Consider the following 19,588-nt stretch of genomic DNA (forward strand, 5'->3'; position numbering starts at 1 on the left):
GGGAGGAAGGGAGGGAGGGAGGGAGGGATGAATGGATGGAGGGAGGGAGGGAGGGATGGATGGAGGGAGGGATGGAGGGAGGGATGGATGGAGGGATGGATAGAGGGAGGGATGGATGAAGGGATGGATGGAGGGATGGGTGAATGGATGGAGGGAGGGATGGAGGGAGGGACAGAGGGAGGGATGGATGGATGGAGGGATGGAGGGAGGGATAGAGGGAGGGAGGGATGAAGGGATGGATGGAGGGATGGATGGATGGAGGGAGAGATGGAGGGATAGAGGGAGGGAGGGATAGAGGGAGGGATGAAGGGATGGATGGATGGATGGAGGGAGAGATGGAGGGATGGAGGGAGGCAGGGATGGAGGGATGGAGGGATAGATGGAGGGATGAATGGAGGTGGGATGGATGGAAGGATGAATGGAAGGAGGGATGGATGGAGGGATGGATGGATGGAGGAAGGGATGGCTGGCTGGATGGCTGGCTGGAGGAAGGGTTGGAGGGATGGATGGAGGGATGGATGGTGTTTTATGTTCATGGCCTTGTCCCCCATGGCCAGGGCTTTCCCACCAGTCCTGCTGATGTTGGTGGCCAGAGCTGCTGGGAAAAGCTCCCTGTTCCCAAGCATCTTGAATGTGATGCCATTTGACAGATGTGTCCCAAAAGAAAAAACCCACAAAGCATTGTTTAAATGTGGTGTTTAGAGAAGCTGGATGATTAATTTTGATTTATAGATAGAAAATTCAACCATAATGCCCCAGTTTGACACTACCAAACCAATTTGCCATTTCCCCAGCAAAATCTGCTCTTTCTTCCAGGTCTGTTGAGTGTTCAACATCTTCCTCTGAGTGTCAGAATGCTCCATGTTTGCTGGGTTTGGCTGTGCAAAACAGAGCACAGTTGCCATTCTCAGGCCCTGCAGGTCTGAGGGGTTTTGGAAATTGTATTTGCAGAACTCACATAACTAAAATACAGCAAATAACCTGCCAGCTTTGACCTCTGCTGGTACCTTCCTGGAGGGAGCAGAGCTCTGAACTTTGATTTTTTTTTTTAATGTGCTACAAGGAGCCCTAAATGCAAACACCAGGACCCAAACACCAAACTTGGATAAAGTTTTGGTAGCCTGAGGCTGTGCTTTTGGGTGTGAATCACTGGAATAACCCCAGGTTGTTGCTCTTAGGGAGTCAGCTCCTTAAAAAGGAATGGAACCTGGTGTGGGAAGCTCAGTAGGGAAGTGCTGGGAAGTTTCTGGGAGCTTGCAAGGGAGAGGGAACAGAACTGGGAACAAAACCTGCCAGGGAAGGTGCCCCTGAGATCTTCAGGTGTCTCCTGAGGATGCAAAAGTGTTGGAGCAGCCAGGGTGGTTCTGCAGCTGAGGGCTGAAGGATGTGAGCTGGGTGTCAGGATCCCTTCCAGACCCCTGGAGGGAGAGGTTCCCACATTTTTCCCTGCCCTGGGGCCACGCTGGGTGTCAGGTGTATGGCAGCAGGAGGTGAGGGAGATGCCACTTGCCTCCAGCTCCACAATTCCAGGAAAAGCTGTGTGCAGCAACTCATAAACCAAGGCAAGAGGGGACAGAGGCATCTCAGCCTCCAGCTGCAGTCCTGGAGATTCTGCTGCATTTTCTGCACTCAGGGGTTTTGGGGAGATGCTGTGCCAGCTGCCAGCTCTGGACTGGAGTGGAAGGAGAGCAGGAATGACTCTGTGTGTGTCCTGTGCCAGCTTTCCCCCTTCTTGTCACCCCCAGGGTTTGGGTGCTTGAGGAGTTGGCTTCAGCACTGCAGAGGTGGGGAGGCTCCAACCAGCCCCCAGAGCCACCTCCTGCCACAGCAAGGGGACATGGCTGTCACCCTGGGAGCTGCAGCTGGGCAGCAATCCCAGAGGAACAACAATCCCCCTCTTATTCCCTCTCTGCCCCAACCATGGGGCTGGGAGAGATGGGATGAGCTGGGCAGGCAGCTGCTGCTGCTGCCAGCACTTTGGCCTTAATTAAGAATGATTGTTCTGCTCTTAATTAGCACAAGGCAGCTGCTGGCTGAGCACTCTGGGGGGATGGAGGAGCAAAATCCCAGGGATTGGGATACCAGGTGAGTGTCTGGGAGAGGTGCTGGGCAGGATGGGGTGCCAGGGGTGCTTGTGGGGGGACAGCAGACACATGTGCTTGGCTTTCCAGGTAGCAACAGGCTCAGGGTCACCCTCTCCATCAGCTTCTGGGGTGGGGACAGCGCTGTGTCACCTTCTGACCTGGGAGATAACCCCTGCACCCACCTCCACACACTGCAAGAAGAAGAGTGGGAGCCCCCAGGTCACCAAGGAGATATTTCCCTTCCTCTTTTTTCCAGCCTTCCTCCCCTCAGTCCTTTAATAAATCTAATAAAAATCTGTCTTGCTGGTGCCTAATTCAATTCCAGCCTCCAGAGAGCAGACTTCTTGTATCACTCACAGACCTAACCAGCCACATCCTTGGTGGATGAAGCAGGTCAAGGGGCTGTTAAAAAAAAAAAAGAGCAATTACCTGGGATCCAAACTCACTCTCCCAATCAATTATATGTTTAGAGGTTTTCCTTGGGTCACTGAATTATTTAGATGCTTAAACACAGTGGTCAGAGGCAGCTGATGACTTCTAGAATGGAGCATCCTGAGGACAGCTCTTCACTCAGTCATCTGCAGAATATCCAGCTGAATGCCCCCTCCTGCCAGCAGCTGGACTTGGATTCCTGCTCAAAAGGCAAAGAAAAGATTTCCAGGGGTAGCCTGGAGAGCCCTGACCAAGCTGAGCTCCCTAAATGTGCTCCAGCACCTGAAAGCCCAGGGCTGGGATGGTGGCTCTGCTGCATGGAGCATCTTCTGCTGCCTGGCCCTGGTGGCTGCAGGGTCACATCCCAGCTGTACACTGGAATTCCAGCACATTGGAAGCTGCAAATGCCCTGATCTGAGTTTTTAGGAGCATTTCTGATGAAGGTTTCTGGTTTTCTCATCCTACAAGGAGATGCTTGTTGTGCCTGGGGTCTGTTTGGATTGAGCTGTTTGTTTGCATCAGCCATTAGGGTTGTTTTGGTTGGGTTGGTTGGTTTTCTTTTTGGCTTTCTTTACTAATGAATTTCTTTCCCTCCTGAAAACAAAGCATAAAAAAAAAAAAAAAAAAAAGAAATCTAATTAAATTTTATCCAAACCATTGATCCTTGGGGAAGATCCATGCTTGGCAGGCCCTGAGCCAGGAGGGATGAGCAGGCTGGGACAGGAGCTCCCAGCTCCTTGCTGCCAGGTCCTAAGTGAGGAGGCTCCTTGGTATAAAAGCTGGGAAGTGCTGTGGCTTCCCTGGGTGACAGTGTGAGCTGTGTCCTCTCCCCCAGGAGGATGTGTTAGTTTTCTGGGCTGGAGCTCATTGCCAAGGAGATCAACTATTTATGGCTGCTCTCTCTTTTGCTTTCCATTCCAAGCCATGATGACTTATTTTTTATACATTTCCATGCAGATGTAAGGATGGCTTTCCATTCCTTCTAAGCACAAAAAAAATAAAAAAAAAAGGTTTATTACTCCACGTGGTGCTTTGCCAGGCAGAATCAGCCACCCCAGCCACTCTGTGCCTCTGTTTGTCCCCAGCTTCAGTGCTCGTTTTTCCTCTTGGTAATGATTATCATTATCCGAGGAAAAATGGGTCATTTAGAGCAGTTTCTCCCCAAATGAAAGGCTGGGGGATACAGGATATCATTAAAATTCTAAGCCTGGCTTTCAACCTCAAAAGCAGGCTCTTGCTATTCGGGTATCTCTGTGGAGGGAGGGAGGAAAAAATAGGGATTGCAGGATGAATGTGCTTTGGTCACCAAAAAATTGGCTGGGGATGACATCTCCACTGGCATTAAATGTCCCCAAGGGCTGTGGGGACTCTGCTGGTGACACATGGAGCCCAGGGGCTGTGCCTGGGACAGCAGAATCAGAGCAGGCAATAAGGCAATGGATGGGAGTTAATTCCTACCCTAAGGAGAATAACTCAGCTCCTGCCTGAGGGATGTGGCCAGGTCAGGTCCCCTGCAGCAGGAGAAGTTGGCAGGCTTGAAAGCAGAGGCTGAAAGGCTTGGAAAATTGGGAAAAGAATCAGTGGGATGAAGTGCTCAGACACAGCATCCCTCCAGGAACAACCTGCATTGCCCTTCCTGGAGAGTTGGGCTGATTCCAATGGGATGAGGTTCAACACGGCCAAGTGCCAGGTCCTGCACTTTGGCCACAACAACCCCATGGGGAGCTCCAGGCTGGGCACAGAGTGGCAGAAAGGGACCTGGGAGTCTGGATTGCCAGGAAGCTGAACAGGAGCCAGCAGTGTGCCCAGGTGGCCAAGAAGGCCAATGGCATCCTGGGCTGGCTCAGGAACAGCGTGGCCAGCAGGTCCAGGGAAGGGATTCTGCCCCTGTGCTCAGCCCTGGGGAGGCCACAGCTTGAGTCCTGTGTCCAGTTCTGGGCCCCTCAGCTCAGGAAGGAGATTGAGGTGCTGGAGCAGGTCCAAAGGAGGCAACTGGGCTGGGGAAGGGACTGGAGCACAGATCCTATGAAGAGAGGCTGAGGGAGCTGGGGGTGTTGAGGCTGGAGAAGAGGAGGCTCAGGGGAGACCTCATCACTCTCTCCAACTCCCTGAAAGGAGGTTGGAGCCAGGGGGGGTTGGGCTCTTTTCCCAGGCAACTCTCAGCAAGACAAGAGGGCAGGGTCTCAAGTTGTGCCAGGGGAGGTTTAGGTTGGAGATGAGAAAGAATTTCTTTCTGGAGAGGGTGATCAGGCATTGGAATGGGCTGCCCAGGGAAGTAGTGGATTCTCCGTGTCTGGAGATCTTTCCAAAGAGCCTGGATGTGGCACTGAGTGCCATGGGCTGGGAACTGCAGCGGGAGTGGATCAAGGGTTGGACTTGATGATCCCTGAGGTCCCTTCCAACCCAGCCAGTTCTAGGATTCTATGATTCTTGTGTCCAGGGCTGAAATCATTCCTGTTGGGATTAAACCGTTCCTGCTGTCCCAAGGGCCACCTGGCCACTGGCTGGGACCTGCCACTGGTCCCTTGGACACCTCCATCCCTGCCCCTGCAGTGCCTGGGGACAGAGGTGATGCTTGCCCAAGGTTCCTCCCTCTTCCAGGCTCAAGGAGAACTCACAGAAATGTCCCTGTTGGCAAAGACCTCTGAGAAACTCCTTGCCTCCTCCTTTCCTGATGCCAGGAAAACCAAATTCCTGCTCTGCCCAAGTTCTGTGCTGCCTTTGTCCATCCCAGCACATCTCCCACTGCCTGCTGAGTTTTTTTTGCTGCCCCAGAGTTCTGTTTCTGTCTCCTGGGATCCCCAGAAGGGGCTTCATGGGGGATGTTTTGCTTGGAATGGCCATGGCAATTCTGTGCAAGCCTGAAATTGTTGTGTGTGGAGCTCTGAGGCAAAGCCAATCCATTTTGCAGCTTAGGCAGCTGCTGAGAGATGCTCTTTAGGAGGGAGGAGCTGCTCACTGGTTTTCTCCCCCCTGTGAACTGGGAAGGAGAAGGGATATTCAGGGGATGAGAAATGGAGACTGACCCAAAATGGCTTATTTAGAGTAAGCTTTTAAGCAGGGAGACTGGTCCCAGGTTTTGCAGGATCTGTGCTCAGAGCAGACTAATTTTTCATTCTCTTTTTTTTTCACATTTGAAATCCAAATGCACCTGGAAAGCTCTCTTCCCACTGGTTACAGCCAGGGATGCTCTCACACATGGGATGCAGGATCAAGCCCATCACACCAACTCCATTAAGCAGCTCCACATCAGAACATGGGCCCAGCCAGGGGAATTCCTTGTGTATCCCTTCCAGGCTTCCCATGGATCAGCTCTGCCCGTGCCAGGCATTCCCTGGGCAGCAGGCAGGGCAGGGATGAGCAGCATTGGGTGGGGAAAACAGCTCTGTCCTTGGGGACACAGCTCCATCAGAGGGGTCTGAGTGACAGATCAGTGCTGGTCAAGCAGACAGGCTGAAAAATGCAATATTCAGGCAACCCAGAGGAGCTGGGAATGAGCACAGAGGCCAAATATTGGAGGAAAAAAAAAAAAAAAAAAGGAATTTCTCTTGTCTGAGGGACACAGCAGGAGTGTGCAGCTCAGAGAGGGCTCCTGGCATCCCCTGGGCCTGGGGGGAGCAGAGCCATCACTCCCCCCAAACCCAGCTGCCACTAAGGACCTGGCTGCCTGCAGCTGGGCAATGACTTTCAGATATAAACCCCACCACAGCTGAGCTCTTCTGGGGGCAAAGGGTGGGGTTTTTTTATTTATTTCCAGGTATAAAGACTCTCGAGCACCCTGGAGGCTGATCTCAACAGGACCCCTGCTATCTGAGGCTTCAGTGAACCCAGTGAGTCCCAAATGCAACCAGCTGGGTTTTTCTTGCTTGGGGAGGGTGTGTGTATGGGTCTGGGGGTGATGGTTGGATGGTGGTACTGGGAGAGTCCCTTTCCCTGCCAGCTCTGGGGCTTGGGGAGGGTCTGGAGCTGCCCAGCTCCTCAGCCAAGCATCTTGTAGGACAGAAGGATGGATCCTTTTACCTCCTCTTGTGTCCTCAGCCTCTCCTGGGCTGTTTATCCCTTAGCTCAGCTTTCTGCTTGGCTCCTGCCAAAGGAGGGACAGAGCTGACACAGCAGGACTTGTGTCCCCATCCCTGGGGACAGCCAGGAGTGCCATCAGCTCTGTCCTTGCTCTGCTGTCCCAGGGAGGGGGGACACACAGCTCAGAGGAGCTCTGGGCCATCAGGGAGGTGTCCCTGCTCCTGGGAGATGCAGAGCCCAAGAGGGGCTGAGAGTTGGAAGGGTTTTTCCTGGCACCTCTGGCTCTCTCTTTCTGTCTCCATCCTCATGCAAAGGAAAGTGGGATGGGGGATTTAATCCTGCCCTGGGAAAAGCCCAGCAGCACAGCAGCCATCCTGCTCATCCTCTTTCCTAAGTTCATCCCAGCAGTGTATTAAAGAGCTGCTGCTGGAGGCTGGCCAGCCCCTACTTAGCCAAACTATCTGACTCTGCAGAATAGCAGAAAATCCTCCATTCTGTGTCTTTGCTGATCCTGGGAAGAATAACCCCTGTCCATCAGGAAATCTGATCCTGGAAGCTTGTGGGATTTGATGCAAATGGGTGGCTGGAGGCTTTCTTGGGATGCTGGGGGTGTTCCCCATGGAGATGCTGCTGCCTGGAGCCTCAGCTGAGGGCTCCTTCTGTCCCTCTGCCTGGGAACAGTGCTGCATAAATCTGTCCTTGCTGCCTTATAAATACTTTATAAAGGTTCATAAATGATTTCTAGATGTTTTAATGAATAGTTAATCAATTGTTGTAGGGCCAAACAGGTCAGCAGATTGCTTATAGCCATTAATTACAGAGCTTGCTGAGGAGTTTATAAGCATCAGGAGGAGTCCCCTGATGTCTGCAATGGGCTGGTATCATCTCTAAAGAGTTAACAAATAACTGATAAATACCACGAGTGCTTTTAATTAAAGGCTGTAGAAGGTGATAGAAAACTGCATTCTTGGAAAGCCATGGGCAAGAGAATAAGCAAAGTGGAATGATGGAGTAGGAGGTGGAAATGGATGAGGGGGGGTGGAAATGGATGAGTCTGAAGGTCCCTTCCAACCCAAAAACATTCTGGGATTCCATCTCTGTCCATGCCACGGGTTGGAGCAAGGCAGATGCTCCTGATCCCTCCTTGGTACTCAGAGGCAGGATGCTCACCCACTCTGTCCCAAGGCAGAAGCATCCTCCCAGTGCTGGCAGGAAAAGCTGGATGCTAGTAAAAGCCAGGAAATTCCCCAGGTTTGTGGGGCTCTTCCCTCCTGGCTGAGGGTGGATTTGGGGTGAATTGCTGCTCCCTGTGCCTTGAAATCCCCCTCTGCCTAAGGGAGAGGAGGATGCACACAAAAGGGGTTTGTACACATCAGGAGGCAATAACAGAGATGAGCTTTGGCCTCCTGCCATTAAATGCTGGATAATAAAGGCAATTAAGTGTAAAGAAAAAAAAAAGGTAATGATCCGTTCCACACTGCATCCAAATGATATGAAAATCCCTCATAAAATTATCACCAGAGCCCAGAATTGGACCTAAATATCTTTATAATGTGAGACAGAGAACTTTGCTTACAGTCTGACCACTCCCAACTCCAATTAGCCTCCAGGCGAGCTCTGAGTGCTCCCTCATCCTCCCCAGGCACAGAGGCAATTACAGGAGGTTCAAGCTTTTAAAATTCAAGACAAAGAAACCCACGAGAATTTGGATAAAACCTCTTCCCACGTTCACCCTGAAAGGGACACGTGGAGGGAATCTCATGCAGGTCAGGCTCAATTTACTGCACAGAACCAGAGCAAGACTTTTCCTGTTTGCTGGAAGATTCCTTTTACTGGGAAGGGGACAAGGAGCTCAAGTTCTGCTCTGTGAGAGCATCCACAGGATGCTCCTGCAAGGGCTGGGGCAGGATGCTGTCCCTTGTCCCTTTCCTGCCCCCTTGGCAAAGTCCCTGAGCCCTTGGGAAGGGGTCCCAAACCCCTTGCAAAGCCCCTCTGGGGGGGTTTATCAGGGGGATCCCCATCCCCTTCATTCCTGACCCAGGGATGCTGGGTGTGGGTGTCTGCCTGTGGCTGCTCAGCCCCTCCACACCCCCCCTCCAAAGCATCACCTCAGGGCAGAGCCATGGCCAGGAGCTCTGTTAGACTGGGAATGGGCAGGTTTGGAATGGGGAGGGTGATTAATCCCAGTTAGCAAGGGACAGGATGGATTTCCTGAGTCTGATTTCTTTTAAATCCCCAGCAATTCTCCTCCCAGACCTCCTCAGGGATCCATCCCCCCACCCAGACTCTCCCCCCCACTCTTTGGGGTACCAGGGCTCCCCCACCCTGGGAGAGGGCAGGAGGGGAAGGAGGAATCCCTTGCACCCTGGAATCCCTTGCACCTCCTCCTGATTTATATTTTGAGAGCCTTTCAATGGATGAAGATAGGACACAAGTTTCTTTCAATAACCAGACAGCAGGAGGTTGCTTCACCTCCTGCACCTCTCCTGCTCACCCAGCAGAGCTGGGACTGCAGCATCATTCTGGGGGGGGGTCCAGCAGCCCCTTCCCCTTCACTGGGAGAGCAGCAGCCAGCAAAGCCCCTGCCCTGCAGCTCCAGGGGATCCACTCACCCTTCTCATCACATTCCCATGGGTGATTCCTTCTCCAGACCCACTCTGCACCAGGATGTGGCTTCACAAGAGCAAGGGCAGCAGGTCCCAAGAGAGTTCTTGTCAGGGGTGGCTTCACTTGAAAAAAATACTTGAAAAAAAGGGACTTTTGTCCCCTAAGTGGGGTCCATGACCTGGTGTGCAAATACAGCCCACACACAGCTGAGATTTTCTCTGTCACACCCAGCTCTGTGCAGGAAGGGGAGAAGGGGGGGGGATTCCACAAAGCAAGCTCAGTTTCCCCAAATCCCAAGTGCTACTTTTATACCTAAAATCATGAGAAACAACCTGAACAGAGGACATGGCCTGGAGCTGCCCCAGGGGAGGTTTAGGTTGGATCCCAGGGGATCAGGCATTGGGATGGAGTGCCCAGGGAAGTGCTGGAGTCTCCATCCCTGGAGGGGTTTAAGGAGAGGTTGGATGTGGCACTGAGTGCCATGGGCTGGGTGATGTGCTGGGGTCAGGTCAGGGGCTGGAGCTGATGATCTCAGAGTTTTTTTCCAGCCTCAATAATTCTGTGGTTCTGTGAAACACAACCAAGCAGTTTGACTGCCTCTTTTAAAGGATGCATCACTGGCAGCAAAAGCATCCATCAGAAACAGAAGTGCTTCCACGTTTCTGATTAACACCTACCCAGTGAACTGAAACTCTGCAAAGCAGCTTCCTGGGTTTCTAATCCAAGTATCCACCCAACAGACACAGATGCTACAGTGGTGCTGTGCACAACTCCATTCAGATCTGCTCTGGAAGTGTTTGAGGTTCAGCCACCCACATCTGTATTCAGAAAAACCCAGAGGAGGACATCAACAGTGATCACAGCTGTGTGGCAGCAGGTGATAAATCATTTTTTGGGGTCAAAGTTGGGTTTTGTTGCATGGGATCTGTGTCCCAAAGAGCATCTCCCTGGTTGGTGTGACTGTGCTAAGGAGAAGGGTGGGAAGTGCTGGATCCCTGGAGGGGTTTAAGGAAAGGTTGGATGTGGCACTGAGTGCCATGGGCTGGGAGATGTGGTGGGGTTAGGTCAGGGGCTGATGATCTCAGAGGTTTTTTCCAGCCTCAATAATTCTATGATTCCAAGCCATGCCTTTTGATTTGCTTTCCAGCCCCTGAGCCTGCCTGGCTTGGCTCACAGGAGAGCTTTGTTCTCCAGCCACCCAGTGCCAGACTTCTCACTCTGCTTTCCAGTGGGAGCCAAAAACCTCAGGCACAAACCCCACAGCTTTCTGCTGCCTTCCCAGCCAACCCCCAGCCCACCCCAGCCCCCTGATGCTGCCTGGGGCAGGCAGAAGCATCCCAGGGAGTGGGATGGCTGAGCCCCAAGATGCTCCTAGGCTGGGGGGATGTCCCCAGGAGGTGGCTGGCACAGCCCAGACTGGTGAATCACTGCATGGGGGAGGAGGAGGGGGCTTATCCTGAGCCCCCCTTGCTGCTGCTGCTGCACATCCAACCCATTGCTGCAAGAGCAGCTCTGCTGCAGGCTGGGCAGGGGAAGGAAACACTATGGAAAGGTGAAGTGAAAGTTAATAGAACTGCATAAACCAACTCAGCACAGGGAGGAGGCAGGGAATCGTGGTGGGAAAAGCAAAGCTTTCTTCCTTTTTTTGTTTAATTTCTATTTTTTTTATTTTTGCAGAGCATTTGATCACCCCGAGCGAGCACATCCCTGACTCCCTCAGGGCATTCCCTGGCAACCTCTGCCTGTGGGTATCAGACAAAGGACATGCAAACTGTTTCATCTCACCCTCCAGCATATTCTGAAGCTGCTGGTTTGCCAGAGCTGAGATGGTTCCAGCTGCAAGACCCAGAGCTGCATCCATCCCCTGGCAGCATCCTCAGGGCCTGCTGCCCATCAGCATTTTGTTTTACCCCGAGCAGCCTGGTTGATCCCAGGGAAGCTGGAAGCAGTGTTAAAGCCAAGCTTTGGCATTTCCCAGCTGCTGCTGCCCAAAGAAATCCCCCTCAGAGCATGGAAACACAGCAGGGCTGGGTACTCTGCCCATCCCTGGAGGAGAAATGTGGTGCTGAGGGACATGGGGCAGTGGTGGCACTGCTGGGTTGATGGTTGGATTTGGTGATCTTAAAGGTGTTTCCCAACCCAGAGGATTCTGTGATTCTCCTCACAGAGAGATCTCTTGGGGCATAAAAACAATATGGGGGGGAAGGAGGAAAAGGAGCATGTTTACAAATATATCTATTTTGATCCAGAGCTATATATAAATTCCTATCATGATGCCAAGCCCTGGTGAGACAAAGTGGCTTGGCTACAGTCTCCCTGTTTCAAAACTTGTTTAGATTTATGTAGATTAGATTTATGTAAAAATTTTTTATTTATTTAATAGATTTATAGATTTATTTATTTAGATTCATTAGATTTATGTAAAATAAGTATTTGCTTCATGGGATTAAGATTTATTTCCACCCTGCCCTGTATTACTCCTGGAGATGATTTGGTGATCTTAAAGGTGTTTCCCAACCCAGAGGATTCTGTGATTCTCCTCATAGAGAGATCCCTTGGGGGATAAAAACAATATGGGGGGGAAGGAGGAAAAGGAGCATGTTTACAAATATATCTATTTTGATCCAGAACTATATATAAATTCCTATCATTATGCTAAGCCCTGGTGAGACAAAGTGGCTTGGCTACAGTCTCCCTGTTTTAAAGCTAGGTTTTATGTAAAATAAGTGTTTTCTTCATGTAGGGCAGTTGGGATTAAGATTTATTTCCACCCTGCCTTCTATTACTCCTGGAGATGATGTGGAAAAGCCCAGGGCATATTGGTGCCATTCATAACACCCCCCTGGATTCATGACCTGAATTGCCTTGCAATCTTTTTCCCCCTGCAGAAAGCTTAATAAGCATGTGAGACTTAGAGCAAAATGGGACTGGGTGTATTTGCTCTGCAAAAAAAGAGCTCTTGAATGGAGTTGTAGGAGTCAGAGAAAGCTTTGCACCAGCTGCTGCCATTCATTACCCACCTGGGCTCATTTGTAGGAATATTTGTGATGTCTGTGGCAAGAACTGCAAGTGCCAGGGCAGCAAATGCCACTGGAGCAGTTGTAGAAGCTCCAGGAGAGCCCATGACTTCCCTTTCCCCAGAAAAAAAAATTAAAAATAAAAATCCCAGTGTATTTATTTGCTTCAGCTCTTCAACCCAATGCCTTGGGCAAAGGACTTGACTGGTACTAAGAGAGCAGAAATTAAATGCTTGCAAACACACAGGTGTGAAGCCCCTGCTGGAATAGAGATGTGGTGACCATCACTTGGCAGAAATAGGGATTTAATACAAGTTTTTCTGTCCCCTGGGGCTTTCCTGACACGGTAAGGAATGGATCCTCACTGTGCCTTGGATGCAGGGCTGGAAGCAGATGGAGCAGCCCATCCCCAAACTGATCCAGGGAACTGAGGCTGCCCCTGGAGAACAAGGAAAGGAGACATGGACAGGATGGGAAGCAGCTCCACTGATTCCCATGGGGATAATGGGACAGTTGGATTTCTGCTGCAGAGATGAGAGGATAAGTCTGCTCCAAGACATCTCCATCAGTCCTTAGAGAAAACACTCCTGACAAAAGAAATTTAAAAATGGGAAAGCCAGAGCCAAGGAGGAGGGAGAAAGATTTGGGTTTATAGAAAAGATTCCTTCCAAGGAGAGAGGTGTCCATAAGGTACCAGAACTTGGGTGTTCTGGGTTCCTCAGGTCAAAGCTGAGAGGTGACACCTGATGGAAGCAGAAGATGGAGATGTAACCCTGAGAGAAAGAGCCTGGGGAGGAATTAGGATCACTGGGGGCAGCTGAGAGACCAGCCCAGGTGGTTCTAGAATAAAAGGAGCACAGGGAGGGTTTGGTCTGCATCCCCTGGGGAGTTATTTTGGGGCAATGCTGCTGGGTCTGCCAGAGGCTGCTTTCCAGGCAGAGACTGAGGTGCTGAAGCTGGTTCTGTATTTTACCTGCCAGTTACAAAGCTGACAGGAGGAGATGCTGCTTGTGTTTGCTCTTTAAGTAGGAAGAACACTGCTAAAAAAAAAAAAAGACAGCTGTAGGAAGGAAGCTTGGAGTGAGCAATCTGCACTGGCAGCAACACAATTGCACAAAGAGGTATTAAAAAAAAACCCAACCCAGGGTGGTGTTTGAGGACTTCATCCAGAAGAGGAGGAACTGAAGGGATCTCCAGCCTCCCCCAGGTGAGTACTTTTGGGTCTTTTCTCCTCAACTTCAAGCAGGGGTTGTTGGGAGCTCCAGCCAGCCCAGAAATGGCCCTGACTGTGCCAGGAATTCTGCTCCTCTTGGCTGGGCTGGAATCAGGAGTGGGGCCAGGAGCAGAACTATTTCAGCCCAAGGACAGCAGGGATGCAAGAACAGATGAGGATAAAGTGATGAATATAAGCCAGGCTGAAAGAAGGAAGGATGGAGAATATGCAGAGAACAGGATTTGGGGTTTATTCCCAGCTTTTCCAAGGAGATGGGAGGCACCAGGGCTACCTACACCCCACCTCTTGCCTGCCATGGCCCCTTCCCATCCTGTTATCCTCAGGACATCCCCCCCTTTGCCTCCCAGCTCCCCCAGGAGCACAAACCCTATTTTATTTCTGACACGTGGCTCCTTTAAAACCACTCCTGGCATTTCCTTCCAGCTGTCAGGATCGACCTTCAGAGCTGCCATGGTGATCAGCACCAGAAAAACCTATAAATAACAGGAGCCTGCCACATGCTGGCCCTCTCCTGGCCCCCTCCCCCCTTTTTATTTCCTCATATGCAAGATGTTTTACAGGACAACCCCATTAAGCCTGACAAATGGCTAGCAATGAGCTCCTGCCTTGCTGAAACCAGTTCAGGTGATGCAGAAAACCAGTAGAAGCTACTGGTGGGGTTTTGGATTTGTATTTGCTGATGCCACTGCAAGGTTCCCCTAAAGTCTTCAGGGCAGCTCAGCCCACACTGCAGGAGACCCCAAAATCTGGGGAGGGGTCCTTCCCTATGGGCAGTCAGCTCCAGGAACCTTCTGAGGATGCTCCAAGATGATGATTGCCTGGTTTGGGGATGGCTCCATCTGAGCAGCTTGCTGGGAGTTTTGTAGGAGACCAGCATGGATCCCAAAGCCCTAAATGAGGGGTGTTTGGGTGACCAGCTCAGGTTCCTGCAGCATCATCCAAGGTGGGCACTCCTTGGATGCTCACCGGGATCCATCCCTATCATTCTGGCAGTAATCCCTGTATTCCAGAGGGCTGAGGCAGAAAGGAAGCAGCAGACCCACACAATGTTTCTCTCCCAACCCCTGAGAAGTCACAATTATCCTGGGAAAGGCTTTTCCATTCTCTGGACCTCTTTTCCCTTTTACTCCCAACACCCTTGATAGATGATTCCATCCTAGAGCTACTTGAGCATCCCAGCTCCATGGCATCTTTCCCACTCTCTCCCTGCATGCTCCTGCCCCATGGAGAGCATCCCCAGCAGAGAGGCAAAACCAGAGGTGGTTTTTTTGTGGAAATGAGCTCAAATTGCTGTCTGCTTTGCTCCCTGGGGGTGGCAGTGCCTGGATGCTCCCTGGGGAAGGAAGCCCCTGTAGCATCTGGGCAAAAAGAGTCAGATTTCTCACAAAGAAATGCAGCAACATCTCTTCCAGTATTTCCAGCTAGAGCCCAATTTCAGGCTCAAATAGCTATTTTCAGAGGTTTTGATCTTGAATGACTTAAAGAGTGCTGAGGAAGCCTCATCAAATCACTTTCAGTCACTTGAAAACCCCCCAATTTCCAAGCAAGTTTTCAAATAGAGAAAGTTTAGGATCAGCTGGAGGTTGATGTTGAGCTGACACCTGAACCCAGGTGGCTGGAAGGTTAATGAGGAGCACTGAGGCTCCATAATGTCACCTGAGCTCTCTGATTATTTAATTTCAGGTTTCTAAATCCCTTCCCAACTCCCATTTCAGGGTTCCTGCTCTCCCATGTCCTTCAGCAGTTTTTCCTTTGATGTCTGCTGCGTTTTCTTCTGCTCTTTTCTTCCCTGGATGCTTTTATTTTGCCTTTGCCAAGGAAATCAAGCACAGGGCAACTTCTCAGGCTTCTTTTGCTATTATAAATCCCTTATGCTCTCTCTCCAAGACTTGGGTGTGAAGGAGGAGTTCAGAGCTCCTCTCTTCCCATGAATTTGAGGCAAGATCCACGTGGGACCCCCCAAAAATGGGATCCCTGCCAAAGCCTGCTTACCCAGGAGGATTTAATTAATTAAGAGGTGATTAAACCTCACTGTGGCCTCCATCCTGAGCCAGGGATTGGCAAGAATTGGCCACATTCAAAGGACACACAATGAGGAGAAAAACTGCAGGCTGTGAAGTGGGGCAAATAGTGCAGTTGCAGGAAATGTAGGAAGATGAGAAAAGCTGAGAAAACAAAAGAGAAAGCAAAGAAAACATGAGATTTATTTCTAGCAGGGGAAATGAGAATGAAAATCCCAGTGATTGTATCACTGAAGCTGCAGAAGGGATGCAGGAGTGGAGGGAAGAGGCATTCCTTGGCAAGCTGGCATCCTCACTGGAACTTCAGATCCATCAGGGGAATTCATGGAATTAGAGAATGGGTTGGAAGGGACCTTAAAGCTCATCCAGTTCCAACCCCTGCATGGGCAGGGACACCTCCCACAGCCCAGGGTGCTCCAAGCCCCATCCAACCTGGATTGAACACTTCCAGGGATGGGGCAGCCACAGCTTCCTAGGGCAACCTGTGCCAGGGTCTCACCACCCTCAAATTAAAGAATTTCTTCCTAATCTCTAACTAAATCTCCCCTCTTCAAGTTTTAAACCATTTCCCCTTGTCCTCTCACTACACCCCTGTGTCAAAAGTCCCTTTCCAGCTTCTTGTAGCCCCTTCAGTGCTGTAAGAACAACCCCAATCCCTCAGCCTGGCTTCCCAGGGAGCTGCTCAGCCCTCTGAGCATTTCAGTGGCTCTGCTCTGGACACCTTCCAGGAGCTCTGTGTCCTTCTGGTGTTGGGGACTCCAGAACTGGACACAGAACTCCAGGGGGGTCTCACAAGAGCAGAGCAGAGGGGGAGAATCCCCTCCCTTTCCCAGCTCTCTGTGCTGCTTTGGATGCAGCCCAGCACACAGTTGGTTTCTGGGCTGGAAGCACACACTGATGCCTCATCTTGAGCTTCTGCTCCACCACCACCCCAAATCCTTCTCCTCAGGGCTGCCCTCAACCCTTTCTCCTCCCAAGCTGTATTTTTGCATGGGATTGCCCTGACCCAGGTGCAGAACCTTGCACTTGGCCTTGTGGAGCTTCCTGCAGTTTGCACGAGTCCCCTTGAGCCTCTCAGGGTCCCTCTGGATGCCATCCCTTCCCTCCAGCATCCTGAACTCACCACACAGTTTGGTGCCATCCCCAAACTTGCTGTGGGTGCCCTCAATTCCCCTCTCCATGTCACTGAGAAAGATGTTAAACAGAATCTGGAGGAACCACCACTCCTCCCACAGCTCCAGCTGGACACTGAGCCCCTGATCCCAACTCTTTGGGGGTGCCCAGCCAGCCAGTCCCTTCCCCAAGGAGTTCTCCATCCATTGAACCAGCAGCATCCCAGTTTGGAGCTCAGGATGCTGTGTGGGGCAGTGCTGGGTGCTCTGCAGAAAGGAGCAGCCCAGGTGATTCTGCAAAGGGATTAAAAGGAAACTTCCACATAAGATCCAGCAGCTCCACAGGTCAAAGAATTCTGTGGGAGCTGCCCAGGAAAAGGATGTGCAGCAGGAAGGAAAGCATCAGCAGGGGATTGGGAAGCTGGAGGGAAGGCAGGGCAGCATGGGGTGACAGGAGGTGCTGGGGGACAGAACTGGTACCCAGCAGCTTCTCCAGGAAACCCAGAAAACCAGGGAAGCTGCTGCCAGCCAGGATTTTGCTTGCAGAGGTGATGCTTCAAATCCAGCTCTGCAAAAGGATCTCAAGGTTACAGGGAGCAGCAGGGAGCAGTTGCTTGGATGCAGAACTGGCCCAGCCTCAGCAGAAGGGAATTGTTTCTGGGCTGCCAGCAGAGCTACAGGAATTCCTAATGCTTGGTCCCTGCAAGTCCAGAGAGGTCACCCCAGGCTGTGCTAATGTTAAGAACACAAAAACTCAGCATCTTTAAGCATAAAAATGCTATCCCACTCCACTTGAACTTCACCAGGTAAATGATGTGCCAGGACAGGGGGGGGGCTACAAGAATTTAACCTAAATCCTCCAGCTCTGCTGGGGTTGTAGAAATGACCCCAGAGGGAACAGAACAGCCATCCCTGAGATATCTGTTAGTTGCTGAGGACAAGCAGGGACCTGCAATTTGTTTGCTACCTTGCTGGGTGGGAAGGGCCAGGGGATGCTTGTGTGCTGCAGAGATTGCAAAGAGCACAAGGGGGAAAAGTCCAGCCCAAATGAGGTGGGGAGAATCAGCCACATCCAGGGATTAATAAGAGCAGCTTTCTTAACTGGATTTACCAGCAAGACCCCAGAGATGCTCCTCCTTAAGCAGACTGAAAGGAGAGAGCCCCAAAACTACTGCCTAGAGCTGCTCAGCAGACTCACAGAATAGTTCTGGTTGGCAAAAACCTTTCAGATCAGGTCTTAAAGCATGGACACACTCAGGCAGCTTTCTCCCACCCACCTGGGGCAAGCCAAAGGGCCTTCAGGTGCCCCCAGCCCCCATGCCCAGCTCTTTCAGACAAGACTTCAAAGCCAGGAGTGCAGCAAATGCATCCTTGTGCAACTTGCAGTGGTGGGAAATGGACAGGATTCTCCCTTTTAGTCTTTCTCTGCCCCTTCCAGCTCCAAGACCAGGGGAGGTTTGGGGGGATGATGTCAGAACCAAGCTCATCCATTTAGTCCCTCCAACCTTAAAACCTGAGGAAGAGCCACTTGGCCTCAGGGGAACTGAGGATTTGTCCCCTCAAGGAGTGCAGGTTCCTAAATCTGCTTCCAGGTGCTTCCTCTGGGAAAAAGGAAAGGTGAGATGGGCTCGTGGGAAAGGATCAAGATTTCCTGCTGCAGCCCAAGCACCAAACCCCTCCATTCAGAGCAGGCTCTCTGAGGATGCTCTGCCCAGCTGGGCTCTCACATGCAGAGCTGTCCCAGCCCCAGCCTCTGCTTTTTTAGCAGCCAGATTTTTAGATTCCGTGCTGATTTCCCCAGGGCCTTCATTTGGGCTCATCATCCCCACAGGGATAAATAGGAGTGCAGCTGCTCTCCTGGCATCTGCAGCCAGCTTTGCAGTGGAGAAAGCAGGGGCTGGGAGCCAGGAGGACTGAAAGCCTACCCAGCCCCTGCCAGAAGCCTCCACCAAGGGCTTGGTTGAGCTGTTCTGTCTCTGGAGACACCCAAGGTAAAGCTCAGCTGGGCACTGCTGACCTCCCATCTGCCTGATGCTCAAGGAAAACACTTCAGGAATCCTCAGGGCTCCTGCAGGCAGAGGAAGCCAAATGCTGCTCTGCTCCATCCCCATCCCACCCCAGCCTCCTCCTGGCTCTGACTTGGGAAGCTGGAAGTGGAAGGATCAAGGGAGAGCTCCATAATTCAAAGAGCCAGCAGAGTTTTACACGGTGGTGATGGGGGGGTGGCTGGAGACCTCCCCCTGAGCTCTTCTGCTTCTGTGCAGAAGTCTTGGGGCTGGCAGCAGAGTTTTCCAATCTCCCTGAGTGCTCCTGGCCTTTGCCAACCTCTTCTTTCTAAATGACAGCTCCAAGAGCAGGCTGGGAGAGCTGAAGCCACCTAAGATGATGTGGTCAGGATAACCGTGGGCTAAAAATCTCATCTAGGATCAGCTGCATCCCCTCTTCTGGGAATCCTGGGATCTGGCAGGGATGCACACTCTGTGTTTTGACACCACCACCTCCTGCATTAACACCAGGTATGACATTCCTCACCTCTTTGCTCTGTTTCACTGGGCTCAGAGGTGCCCAGCACAGGGATTCAAGCCCTGATCAGCAGCAGTTCTGATAATCCAACCCTGTAGTGATGCCATGCCAACCCCTTGGATCAGGAGCAGCCAGACTTGCAGGGAAACACAGCTCATCCCCAGACACTGCCCAGAGCCAGGAGCTCAAAGGCATTTGCTGCTGCTGGAGCCAGGCCTGACCCACCAGGACATCTCCCTGCTACCTGCTCCTTCCCCTGAAATAAGGCTCCAGGGGCAAAACTCATGCTGGAGTTTGTCAGGTGTCTTTGGATGCAGTGATGGATCCTGCATCTTGTTACTGACCTCTTGCAAAAGCTCAGTCTTGGGTGGAAATAATATTAGGATTAAAGCTGTTGATAACTTAGCTCCTGTTATCAGCAACTTCAGCTCAAGGCCAATATTTACTCTCATCCAAGCAGCAGGGCTGTACACCCATGGCATTCCTTATGGAGCCAAATGAGAGCATCTTTTAATAGATCTAAGGTAGGTAAGAGGTC

Source organism: Calypte anna, chromosome 8, assembly GCF_003957555.1.
Source record: "Calypte anna isolate BGI_N300 chromosome 8, bCalAnn1_v1.p, whole genome shotgun sequence".
Classification (NCBI taxonomy): Eukaryota; Metazoa; Chordata; class Aves; order Apodiformes; family Trochilidae; genus Calypte; species Calypte anna.